We start from the raw sequence: 12,878 nt of genomic DNA on the forward strand, positions 1-12,878 counted from the left end.
AGAAAAGTAACGAGAATGCCACCGGCATCCGAACAGGGAAAGTTCATCACGCTTAAGCGAGTTTCATTTCCATAGCCGAGTAAGGCAGGAATGTATCAGTGAAACTGCTTGTTATTTCCTTTAAAATGGTTTATGACGTAGAATTTGAAAAAGTTGCACATCGAGGCAAAACCAACATATATTTGTTGCAGGGGGCGTAGCCAGGGGGGGGGGGGGTCCAACCCCCCCCCCCGAAATGGTTGGTTTACCAGTTTTGCTCGTGCATATATACACGCGCACATACAACGCACGCACGACACATACATAAAGTATGGTTGAACACCACCCCCACCCGAAAAAAATTCTGGCTACGCCCCTGATTTGTTGCGCAACTTCATCCGTCGCGCCAATAGCGCCTGTGCCATTAAACCAAGCCATGTGAGACCGACAATATAATGGTATTTAGGCACTTGATATCTTAATCTTTAATTGCATTAGAAGCGTCCCAGCGAACCAAGTATAATTTGCATGTGTGCAGGTGTGAACCGGATAATAACGTTATAAACGGTAAACAACACTGCGAACTCCTGTTCTGGACGTACATGTAGCATTGCGTACACAGCTGGATGAGTTGCTATACGTAATACGTTTTGATGTCACATGCACTGTGCACCGACGTCTGTAGCTAAGTCACGCGGCGCATTATCATTGTACACGGCCCCTTTTAAACTTCCCCCGAGAATCAAATAAATGAAAAAGAACAATAGCTTGTTTCGAAGATTCCGAAATATCTCCTTGCTCTATTGAGTAATCAGAGGGGCCAAGAAAAGAAGAGGGGTCAGACTGACGACCCGTGAAAGCATCTTCTCGTTCGTCCAAAACTGCTTCACTGGAAGTGAACACAGAGTCACAGAACTTGCGGTTTGCGCTCTTTCTGTTTAGGAGTAGATGAGTGAATACAACACATTTCTAGAGTAAATGAGGGAAATTCGACCTGAACCTACCTCTTGAATTGAAATGACAACGTCAACAAGGCCCCCTGAACGTGTACGTTGGATTCTCGGTGACAATGACCGTGAAGCAGTTACGGTCATTACCCCCCCCCCCCCCCCCGTCGGTGCGCCACTGAATGCAAGGTCACTCGAGAGGTGATAGAAGCCTTCCATATCAAAAGAATGGGTAACGCATGCGTCAGTCAGCCATCATTGTCACTGACGGAAAAAGAGTTTTCTTTTCTGGTGTAAACATTATCGCGCTGACAGTAGACGAAAGATACTGTCAGCGTGTTGTTCCGTGATGTTCCGTGATGTTCCGTGTTGTTCCGTGTCGTTCCTTCTACGTAGTTTTCGTCTACTGTCAGCGCGATAAAGTTTACACTATGCACAACCAACTGACCCTTAACCTGGCTCTTCTAGTTTTCTTTTCTGCTGAGCACGTGTTCTTTCAAGTAATGCTTATGTTAGTGACTAGATTACCCCCCTTTTTTTGTTTGTTTGCCCTTTTGCTTTTGCACGCGTTTTTCCTTGTCTTTCATTGTTCTTCTTGTTTCCTTGGATGATCTTTTCAAATAAATTTTTCAGTTGCGAGTCAGCGCTCTTCCTGTGTGAATGTTCCTTCTTAGTCTCTGTCTTTTAGCGCTGCATCAAGAATGCATTTGTACCAACTAGCCCAACTTTCTATCCAGGGGCGTTGCCAGAAACGTTTTTCTGGGGGGTCTGACCTGCCTTTATCTATGTTCATGCGTGTATTTGTATGGATGCACGTATATATAAAGATACAAAGTGTAATAAATTCAGGGTGGTGGGAGATGAACCTCCAAACCTCCTACCGGCTTCGCCACTGAACTTATCGCTTAAAATGTTTGTTTTCTTCCGGTTCGGCCCAGACCATCTTGGTTATCCCACACGTAATGACCGCAGTGAAAATCGGAAAGCAAAAGCGTGGCACACAGTCTTGTTGATCAAGGGTTGCGATCGAGAAGCTCTTTACCAACTCATCAGGCATGTCAGCCTCAAAGCATATGGCAAGCTTTCGTGGGTAGACGCCGGGACAAATTGACGATTACAAAACAAAAAAAACTAATTATAGGCTTTCCTGCAAGCTTTCTTTCTTATTCTTTTTTTTTTCAAACCAGAAACTCGTTCACAGACTACTTTTTTCTACCAAAGTGCGTTCCCTCTCCTCATTTTTTCTCTGTGTATCGGTACTTTCCCAACGACATGTTCCCCGATCAGCGTGCGTAGGATGGGGGTTGACTATATGAAATAATTTTATAAAAGACTGCACTGAAAGGGGTAAGTGTCACGTGTGAACCCGTTGTTGCTTACCAAATTAACATTCGCGCTTAGTCGGCAGACAAAGTCGCCTTCTCAGAAGTGCGTGCTGCAAATACGTACGCCGGACTTCGGTTCATTGTCCTTTCTAAGCTATATATGAGCCATGTATAGTCATGTTTGTTATCCTTGAGGTAAAACCGTAAGTATGAAATTACACCCTGCTCCTTTGCATGCGTGGTGCATTCGTTGGCAACACAGCACCAGAGCACCATGCCGCCGAAAACATTGGCCACGATTTCCCAGCTCTTGTTTCTAGAAGCCAGTGCACATGAACTGGTTGCGAAATGAGGCTGATCGGAGAGGGAAACTCAAAGAAAAAAACGCCCTCGGGCTGCCGGCTTCCCGTCGTCTGAGCAAGGTTCCGTGAAGCAAGGTGCCATTATGTGATCCAACTTAGCACGTCACAACGACTGCAGCGCCCGTGTCTCCAGTGGTGGGCCTTGGGGGCGATTACATGAGAGATCGAACATGCCTGTCCGGTCGCAATTTTTGTTTTGCCTGGGTTTTTTATATGCTATGTGGGCACATTCAAGGTGCACGGAACTGAAAATTTTATTTCCAAGAAACGCTCCCAGCGCGCCAAAAAAATATTTGAAGGTGGCGAGGCGTGCCTCCTGTTTTTGCTCACTGCAATGTTTTCGGATTTCATCGGCCAAATTTAGCGCGAACTATAAATGATGTGTCGAAATTTTTTTTGCTGGTTTTAATACGCATTACTGTAAATTACATCCATGCTTTTTTATGCCGTCTTCAAAAAGAAGAAAATGTGAAAAAATGGCAAACACGGCCGAAATAAAAAAAAAGGGTTCTAAGTTTGAGGCGCCTTGGCGCCTTTGCTGTTAAAAATAGAAACTTGAAAACAATGTCATATATAGAAAAAAGCCTTTGCAACATTTATACAGAAGATCATTTTCCTACAGGCAGCGCAAAGTAAGAAGAAAATAGTTAAAGAAGCGAGTTTTTTCAAAAAAATACATTTTCAAAAAATAAAATAAAAAAGCTCCGGTCTCAATTTTGACGACAATTTTTTTTATCGAAGAGCGCTTATGTCAGTGAACTCACGGTTTTAATATCATATGTCCTCATTTGCTTTGTTTACGAGATATAACTGGCCAAAATGAACCTTGCTGTGTGTGCTCACTTCAGTGCGACTGATGGATGTTATCAGCTTGCATTGTGCGTAAATCTCAGTTTTAATTATTCTGCTGCAGCAAAACCTTGCTCTGGTGACTTTTCGTCAAGAAAAATGTGTTCTCAGATTTTATTTGGCCCTAGCGTGTGCGAAAGTGGGCTGCTGCCGCCCTCTAAAGGGTGATTCCACGAGAGTTCGAACATGCCTGTCCGGTCGATATTTTTGTTTTGCCTGGGTTTTTTATGTGTTATGTGGGCACATTCAAAGTGCACGGAACCGAAAATTTTAGTTCCAACAAACGCTCCCAGCGTGCCAAAAAATATTTGAAGGTGGCGGCGCGGACCTCCTGTTTTTGTTCACTGCAATGTTTTCGGATTTCACGGCCGAATTTAACGCGAACTATAAATGATGTGTCGACAATTTTTTTGTTCGTTTTAATACGCATTACTGTGAATTACATCCATGCTTTTTCCAAGTATTTCAAGGAGCCTTTCCAACATTTATGCGGAAGATCGTTTTCCTACAGGCAGCGCAAAGTAAGAAGAAAATAGTTAAAGAAGCGAGTTTTTTTCAAAAAAAGTACATTTAAAAAAATAAAAACTCAGGCCTCAATTTTGACATTTTTCTGTCGAAGAGCGCTTATGTCAGTGAAAACACCGTGTTAATATGTATGTCCTCATTTGCTTTGTTCACGAGATTTAACGGGCCAAAATTACCCTTGGTGTGTGTGCTCACTTCAGTGCGATTGATAGTTGTCATCAGCTTGCATTGCACGTAAATCTAGTTTTAATTATTTTCCTGCAGTAAAACTTTGCTCTGGTGTCTTGTCGTCAAGAAAAAATGTATTCTCAAACTTTAATTGTGTCTAGCGTGTGTGGGGGTGGGCTGCTGCCGCTCTCTAAAGGCATAACGCTTACGCAGTTTGCAGCTTACAACCTCAACTTACCCCGCCAGCATTCGCTAATCAGAAACACGCGAGACACCGCGAACACATGGTTTAGGTCACTTTGTCAAAACTCTCCTTGCACACAGAAAAATGCCAGGCCTGCGCGGAAAGCGCAGCACAGTCACAGCGAAAGCTGGAAGAGCGGCATTTCTAGAGCCCGTTATAAACTCTCCTGTGGCTACTAATACAGGTACATTAGCAACGTACCCACTACGCCACAAAGCGTAATTTTTGGGAAGTTGGGAAGCACCCAGCACGACATTATTCGTTGTTCTGCGGAGAAGCGAGGTACCATATGTAAGCGATTATGTGCAGTTTGTTGATGCGGCGGTTGATGACGATGAATAATTATGGTTGCGCCCTTTGTAATGGGTTGGAAGCTTTAAACGACCCACTAATTACATAATGCATATTGTGTGACGCCCGGTCGTTATTTAACTGTCCCACCACGCTTTATAACACACTTTAACCGGAGAAACGTAGAGCGAGAGAGAGAGAGAATTGACTTTATTGAGACCCTGAGGAAATGGATCATGGGAGCCTTATGGGCTTCCTTGGCAACCAACAGAAGTGCACTTGGGAGGAACCCACTACGCTATAAATCATTGTAATTTTTGAGAAGTAGGGCAGTAGGCACTGTGCCATTTTTCGTCATTCTACAGACAGCCGTGGTACCTGCTAAACGCATGTAAGGCATTATGCGCACTTTGTTGATGCTATGCGTGATGACGATGAAGAATTATGGCAGAGCTCTTTGTAATGGGTTGGAAGCATTCAACAACCTACTCGTTGCGCAATTCGCATTGTGTGACGCCTGGTTACAGAATTCGCGTTGTGCGACGCTTGGTGCTTATTTTACTCTTCTACCACGCTATATTGCATATGCTAATGTGGTTCCTTCCCGACATGAAGCCTGTATAGGACCTTTTTGCAAAGCAGTTTCAAGCACCGGCATGGCTCAGAGGTTGAATACTGGGCTCCCACGCAGAGGGCCCAGGTTCGAACCTCGTTCCATCCTGGAATTTTTTTCTTATTTAGTTTTCTTTTATTTCGAGCGATACTGGTTACGGACACCGGCGGCGGCGGCGGCGGCGGCGGCGGCGGCGGCGGACAACTACGGCACCAAAAACGGCCGGTGAAATGATCTCATAACAGCTTTCGCTGTAATAAATCATCTGTATGCAGCGAAGGCCAACTTAATCTGTAACTAAATGCCACAACCAGCAGGCGCGCTGTTATGCAGTTGTTTTCTCACTGCCTGCTTGCTTCCCTTCCATTACATGCATTGTACGCTCTAACCATCTTCCCCATTCGACGCACATTGTGCCTAAACAACATTTGTAAAAAAGTTAGCTCAATGATTTCCGAGCCGTTTATTTTACTTCCCGCTATCACATGTTTTCGGCGTCGCAGATAACGTCTTCCTGTATCATCTCGACCTTTACCTCAGCGTTTCAGCAGCCAGAAAACGTGCGGTGCGGCATGATTAAGCCATAAGTAGCCGAAGCTGCACAATTGATGATGTTTTGTTGCCACTTTACTAAAGTGCTGTCCCACGTCGAGGACAGAAGAGGTCATTGGTGGCGCCAGACGGACATTACCCTTAGTTTTGACAATGAGTGCGGCCTCCAAATTAAATATTACAGCCCAAAGCGCTTAGACACCCTTAGTCATAAAATGTTAAACTGTGAGCAGTTCTGGAAAGGCATTCATGACAGCTGCGCAGATGTGAGATCATTTGTGCGGCGCCATTCGACTTGCTCTAGGTCTAAAGCTGTTCACTACACGCGATGCGCGCGGCCCATGGCTACGTCCGATTGTTCTGTGCCGATTATTTACGCGTCCACAAAAATAAGATTGCTGAGGAAAACGTTTTCGTTGCGCAATTTTTTTTCTTTGCTCTTTTTGTTGTTGCCTACCTCCAGAAGCTACTGCCATAGGCTGAGGATCTTCGCGACACCTGCGAGGTCTGCTTGCATTGCTTTACGCTCCTCAAGGAAACCCTGTCTATATCTAACCGCGATGAGGTAGACCAGGCATTCCTTCAGGAAGAAGAAGCGATTGATATGTTGAACAGGCGCGCCCATCTTTCCTCTGATGATTGTAGGCGAGGTCGTAGGCTGCAAACTGTTTACACGTTAGCCATTTAGAGGGCGGCAGCAGCCCACTTTTGCACATGCTAGACACAATGAAAACCTCAGAACACATTTTTCTTGACGAAAAGCCGCCAGAGCAAGGTTTTGCTGCAGCAGAATAATTAAAACTGCGATTTACGCACAATGCAAGCTGATAACGTCCATCAGTCGCACTGAAGTGAGCACACACAGCAAGGGTCATTTTGGCCAGTTAAATCTCGTAAACAAAGCAAATGAGGACATATGATATTAAAACCGTGTGTTCACTGACATAAGCGCTCTTCGATAAAAAATTGTCGTCAAAATTGAGACCAGAGTTTTTTTATTTTATTTTTTGAAAATGTACTTTTTTGAAAAAACTTGCTTCTTTAACTATTTTTTTCTTCTTTTGAGCTGCCCGTAGGAAAATGATCTTCCGTATATAATGTTGCAATGGCTCCTTTCTATAGCTGACACTGTTTTTAAGTTTCTGTTTGAAATAGCAAAGGTGCCAAGGCGCCTCAAACTTAGGACCCTTTTTTGATTTCGGCCGTGTTTGCCATTTTTTCACATTTTCGTCTTTTTGAGGACGGCATAAAAAAGCATGGATGTAATTTACAGTAATGCGTATTAAAACCAACAAAAATTTTTTTTTGACACATCACTTATAGTTCGCGCTAAATTTGGCCGTGAAATCCGAAAACGTTGCAGTGAACAAAAACAGGAGGCCCGCGCCACCACCTTCAAACTAGCCCGCCAACGCATTTTGTTGTTCAAATATTTTTTTGGCGCGCTGGGATCGTTTCTTGGAAATAAAATTTTCAGTTCCGTGCACTTTGAATGTGCCCACATAACATATAAAAAACCCAGGCAAAACAAAAATTGCGACCGGACAGGCATGTTCGATCTCTCGTGGAATCACCCTTGGGCACAATAACACTAAAGAGATAGACGAAGTAGAACTGTAACGGCAAATTATCTTATTACGATCCCATCCATGCCATTCTTACTGTGAACTGAAATTTAGCAAGAGAGAAAATAGCGAAATTTAACTGAAAGATGTCTGTACTAACGCCCCTTCAGCTTTCTCGTGGTGATCACAAACGCAGTCCGGCCGCGATTCGTCAAGAGCTATTCATCGTGGTATCCTCCTTACTCATTTTTATTTTGCTTCTGCCAGTGATCGCGGAGGCAATGGCGGCAGCCAGGTGTAGTTTGACCCCAGCGATGTCGACGTCGTTTATACGAGCGAGCTTCGCAGTGATTCTGCGTCGGATTTCACACGTAGAGAACTATGGGGCTTCGATGGTTCTTGATCACATGGTACATTTTTCCTCACTGGAACCCTCCCACCTGCTCTTCGGATGCGTGCCGCATTCCACGGGCGGATTGAGTGGCCCTGAATGGCTCTGCTCTCAGTACTCTGCCTCGCCTCTCCTCACTGCCGGTTCTCCCAGAGGAAATCGCCATTAATAAAAACACAAAATGAAATACGCGTGTCCACAAACAGTATTCGGAAACTGGACGCCTCGCTTGCCGTCGACGAAAACGAGGCTTCGCTTTCCGTCGGTAGCTGCCAGAAAGAGCTGCCGCGAGAGCACGGGGATCATTTCACTCACTGAAATGCAATCCTGCTTCCATGGCGAGATCTTCGCTGCGAGGTTCAAAGTCTGCAACCACATCCATCGCGGCAATCACGAAAGCCGCGGCTATGCAGCAGTCATTTGCACACGCCTTCTAATTCGCTGAGAGCAATGAGATTCGTGACGACATCGCTTCAGCACCAAATCTGGGGCGAGAGAAATCGAGTAAGAGATATTCGGTCTTTGCTTACAAAAATTTTCACTAGCCTAATATGTCATCTTTTCACCATGCTTATTGTAACTGCGCAAAAAACGGACGGAAACACGAAGGGCAAGAAAAGGACAAACAAGCGCAGTTACAATAAGCATGGATCATTACCAAGTAGCCCAACTTACCACTCTTCTGAACTTCATCTTTTCACACCCAACCAAAACTGCACGCATTATTCAATGCCCCTGTTCAATTCAGTACAACTTCATATTCATCGTTAGTGTCCCTTTAAGGTCCCTAACTGGCTGTGAGTACCGGACGCACAAGCGGGAAAGTTACACCAGGAAACATCTATACGCACATGTTCACTACCTCGGGAGAGAAGGCGGACAATCGACTTCACTATCGGCTTCAATGACGCGGTAAGCTACAACGATACTTCTTTTTCTGCTAATACAGCTCAAGGTTTCGCGTCTGATGTTTCACGTAAACGTGTTATGGTGGCTTCATGAGATGGCATATCAGCGTCATCTGGCCGATATAGGCTCCGGGTGAGGCACAAAGCACAAGAAAAAATGGCCGAGGGTGCTGTGAGCGAACTAGATAGGGAGTGTCTATTTTCCCGGCAGCTGAGAAAAACTTCAGAAAATAATTTCACTTGGTAGTCGCGTCATATTGGTAATCGTAAACCTCGTCCTCATTCGTAATAAATTTCCCCATAAGGCATTGTTTTCTTGTTAAGGTAATGCACACACGCAGGGATATATATATATATATATATATATATATATATATATATATATATATATATATATATATGGGTCATTCCATGCCAAATCATCCAGAGTTTTTCCGACCATCACAAATATGGCTGAAAAAAAATCCACGTTTTTCTTGAAGTTCGAAACTCGTCCTGCTCGTTTATTTCTGCTGCCAAAAATTTTCCCGCCTATTTGTGAGAGTCTGTAGTTTTGCGCCGACTGAGCTAAAGGGCATCAAACAACAATTTTTTTTCAAAGGACGTTTATGGGATGCACTCGATAAAATGGTATTTCCGGCAAGCTAATGAAGTGATGTAACTGTAAAAATAATGGCTTATTTATGTATATCGATTCTTCGAGGGCTTTTCGCACGAGCAAAATTGAATAAAGTTGCAAATTTTTATATTTTTTTACACGAACAAGGCAAACTCAAAGGGTAGAAATGAATTATGTACTGGTGGCCTGCTCGAAATTCTACAAAAGAAAAATAACTTAGTCGCTGAAGGTGTAGCAGATCGCCTGAAAAAAAAAAATTGCGAATTTCACTTTTTTTGAGAAAGGCTCTGTATTCGGCATCAAAAAACTTGCCTTGGTGGTCGGACTAAAAATATCCACGATACTTCATTTGAAAGCTCTATGTATTAGCTGAACATAGGCAAAGTTACAAAAGATATGCTTCCGGATGTCGGTGGATGCGTCAACCGTGCCGCAAGGAAACGAACGCCTGTGCGCTTAACATTGTCCGCTTTAAACTATCCTAGAATACCCACTGCAAGTTGTGGGAATCGAGCGCGCTCTCCCCTTGGGGGCCTCGCTCCCCAGTTAGCGCGTGTGCTGGCCCCGCGCGGCTCGAGCGCCGGGAACCGCCGTTAATCGGCGATAAGGCTACTGTGGCTACGCCGCCAGGCCTTTTTGCTTGGTGCGAACCATGACCCTGCCGTAGCGTCTTTGTTCGCTGCGGCAGTGGAGAACGTCGCGTCCCTTGCCGGTCGCCTCGTAAGGTAAGCTTCGTGCAAACCTATCTCCACAAAGTACAGTTGCTAAGTACCCACTACGCCATAATTGTTCCTTTTGCGAGTCAGCGAAGGTGTTATACGAAGGTTGTATGTTCGATAACTATACCGGCGGCAAGTTCTCTTTTCGCCCACCTTAATTTGTTTACATTTATATCATAATTATAGTTAGACTAAAAATAATGTGCCCTACACTTTCCTTTTGCTTCATTATCCGTTGGTTTCATTAGGTTTAGAAGAACAGAAAGCTGGGCGAGTTTGTAGTGAACCATGATGGTGGAAGCGCAAAACACACAAAGTACACAAGAAGAACTAAACAAGACGAGCGCTCGCTTCAAACTAAAGTTTATTTACAGAAAGTAGCCAGCTTTTATCGTACACTATTAACCTACTAAACAGTCAAGTGGTTTATCTCGATAATGCTTTGGCGCTGGGAATAGATCAGCGGTAGCCACGCACACGCTCGGAATGATCTGGGTCTTTTTACCACAGTTGTTTCGCCTCAGTTTAGTGCGCAAAAGGTAGCTTTTTTATGTTTTTTATCTTTGAGGTGATACTTGTTCATCGGTTGTTAGTTTGTCGTTTCACGCATGCGTTTCCCTGTTGCTGTTGCCTTTTTGGTGTACGATGAAACCTGGCCACTTTCTGTGAATAAACTATATCTTGTCTAGTTCGTGTGTATTTTGTGTGCTTTGCGCTTCCAAGTACCTTCATGGTTTCATTAGGTTGCGTATCATATTGCAAGTAGCACGTGAAAGCTTATATATCTCAGCTAAAATGTCGACGAAGAACCCTGAAAACAGTGACTATACATATATGTGCGCAACTGCGTTGAATATCAGCTTATGAAAGCGCTTGGCTGCATATGATACATTTCCAGTGTGTAGAGTTATCACTTTAGTGAATCATGCAAGTTGAAATCCACGTTTCATTAGAAATAAGTCACAAACCTTTAGCAAGCGAGATTTATTTATTATTTATTGTTTCGTGACGGGCGCCAAAGGCGGCGATGCGAGAGGAAGGGGGCGCCCTCAAGCTATGCCACCCCTCCCCTCCACCCTCTTTCCAATGCGGGACCCTGCGCATGCCTATGCTCGTAGTTCTAGTTATTAAGGTCGTCTCAAACTCTTAGAGACACGCTTCTAGAAAACTAATCTGGAGCATTAAAATATTGCGCTGGAGCACATTTTAAATGGACAGTTAAGAGAGAGAGAATTAAATTTTATTTTAAGACCAGACAAAGCGATTTTTCTCGCATTAGTAAATTACCCTTTCACGATACCAAAGCTTAACTGTTGCCGCGGGAAACCGCACAAAAAAGAAAATGCAGATAGCGACGCCACATCGCAGTTTCCTCACCAACTTGCTGTGACGTCATAAATTTTGACGGCGTCTCTGCTAGAACTGACATTGCTCTTAATCGGTAAAATGAAGTACATTGAGTTACACACACACACACACACACACACACACACACACACACACACACACACACACACACACACACACACACACACACACACACACACACACACACACACACACACACACACACACACACACACACACACACACACACACACACACACACACACACACACACACACACACACACACACACACACACACACACACACACACACACACACACACACACACACACACACACACACGTCGAAATCCGTGACGGCATGCTGGCATTAATGTGCAGAAATCCGTGACATCATGCTGGCACTCATGTGCAGAGATCCTGGCACGAAATTTTAAAATGAACTTTTGACCTTCATTTTCTATTCTATTAACAAAGCTGTGATGGTGAAATTAACGGCACTGGAGCTTTCAAAGAATAATTCATCAGTCTAACCTGATTCGTTGTTTCACCTTAGTGTCCCTTTAAGGTCGCATATATCGGAAGTGCAGCTAGTCTTTTTCTGCAAGGTAGCCGACTCATCGCCTGCATTGTCGGAGTACGTGCCTATGCCCTAAAGTCAGTAATTAAAAATTAAACAGTATATTATTTCTGCTAACCAACCACGTTAAACCATTAGCAAAGACTGCGGTGGCCTATAATGACAGCTTTTTTTAGTGTCCTGCGTAGAAAGAAACCCGTGGTTTAATCGATGGGCATGTGCCAGATATTTTTAGACATCTGGTGTGAGAACTTAGAAGACACCACCACTGCGCTAGTATTATGACTTGCGTGATTAGACGGCGCTATCTGGCCATGCGAATAACAAAGCTAAACTAGCTGAGCGATTTGATAGCGGAGCAAGGCGGGCTCTGAGGATAACGAGGTGCCGACGATGAAGTCGGCGGTCGTGAATTCACGTCGTAAATTCGGTGCGAGGTTCGCAACGTTGCGAATTAAAGGGACACTAAAGAGAAACAATGAATCGGTTTAGGTCGATAAATTGTGCTCTGAGAAATTTAATGTCGTTAATTTCGCCATCATATGTTTATTAATAGAGGAGAAAATAAAGTTCAAGTCACGGATTTCAAAGTGTATTTATCGTATTTTGGCGCCATTGGCTCAACAAAATTACCCCAAACTTGGTATGCTAAGTCTATGACCCCCTCAGAGGACAATTTATTTCATTTTTACCAATTAGGAACTACGTAGTCCCAAGTAGGTGCCGTCAAAACATCTGACGTCACGGCGAGTGGTGCGGAAACTTCAAGGTGGCGTCGCCACCCACATTTTGTTTTTACGCGTTTTCTCGCTTACTGAGCGCCTTCTCGCAGCAAGCGTGGTGTTTTTGGTATCGTGAAAGAGTACTTTACTAGTATGAGAAAAATCGTTTTG

Source organism: Rhipicephalus sanguineus, chromosome 1, assembly GCF_013339695.2.
Source record: "Rhipicephalus sanguineus isolate Rsan-2018 chromosome 1, BIME_Rsan_1.4, whole genome shotgun sequence".
NCBI classification, from domain to species: domain Eukaryota; kingdom Metazoa; phylum Arthropoda; class Arachnida; order Ixodida; family Ixodidae; genus Rhipicephalus; species Rhipicephalus sanguineus.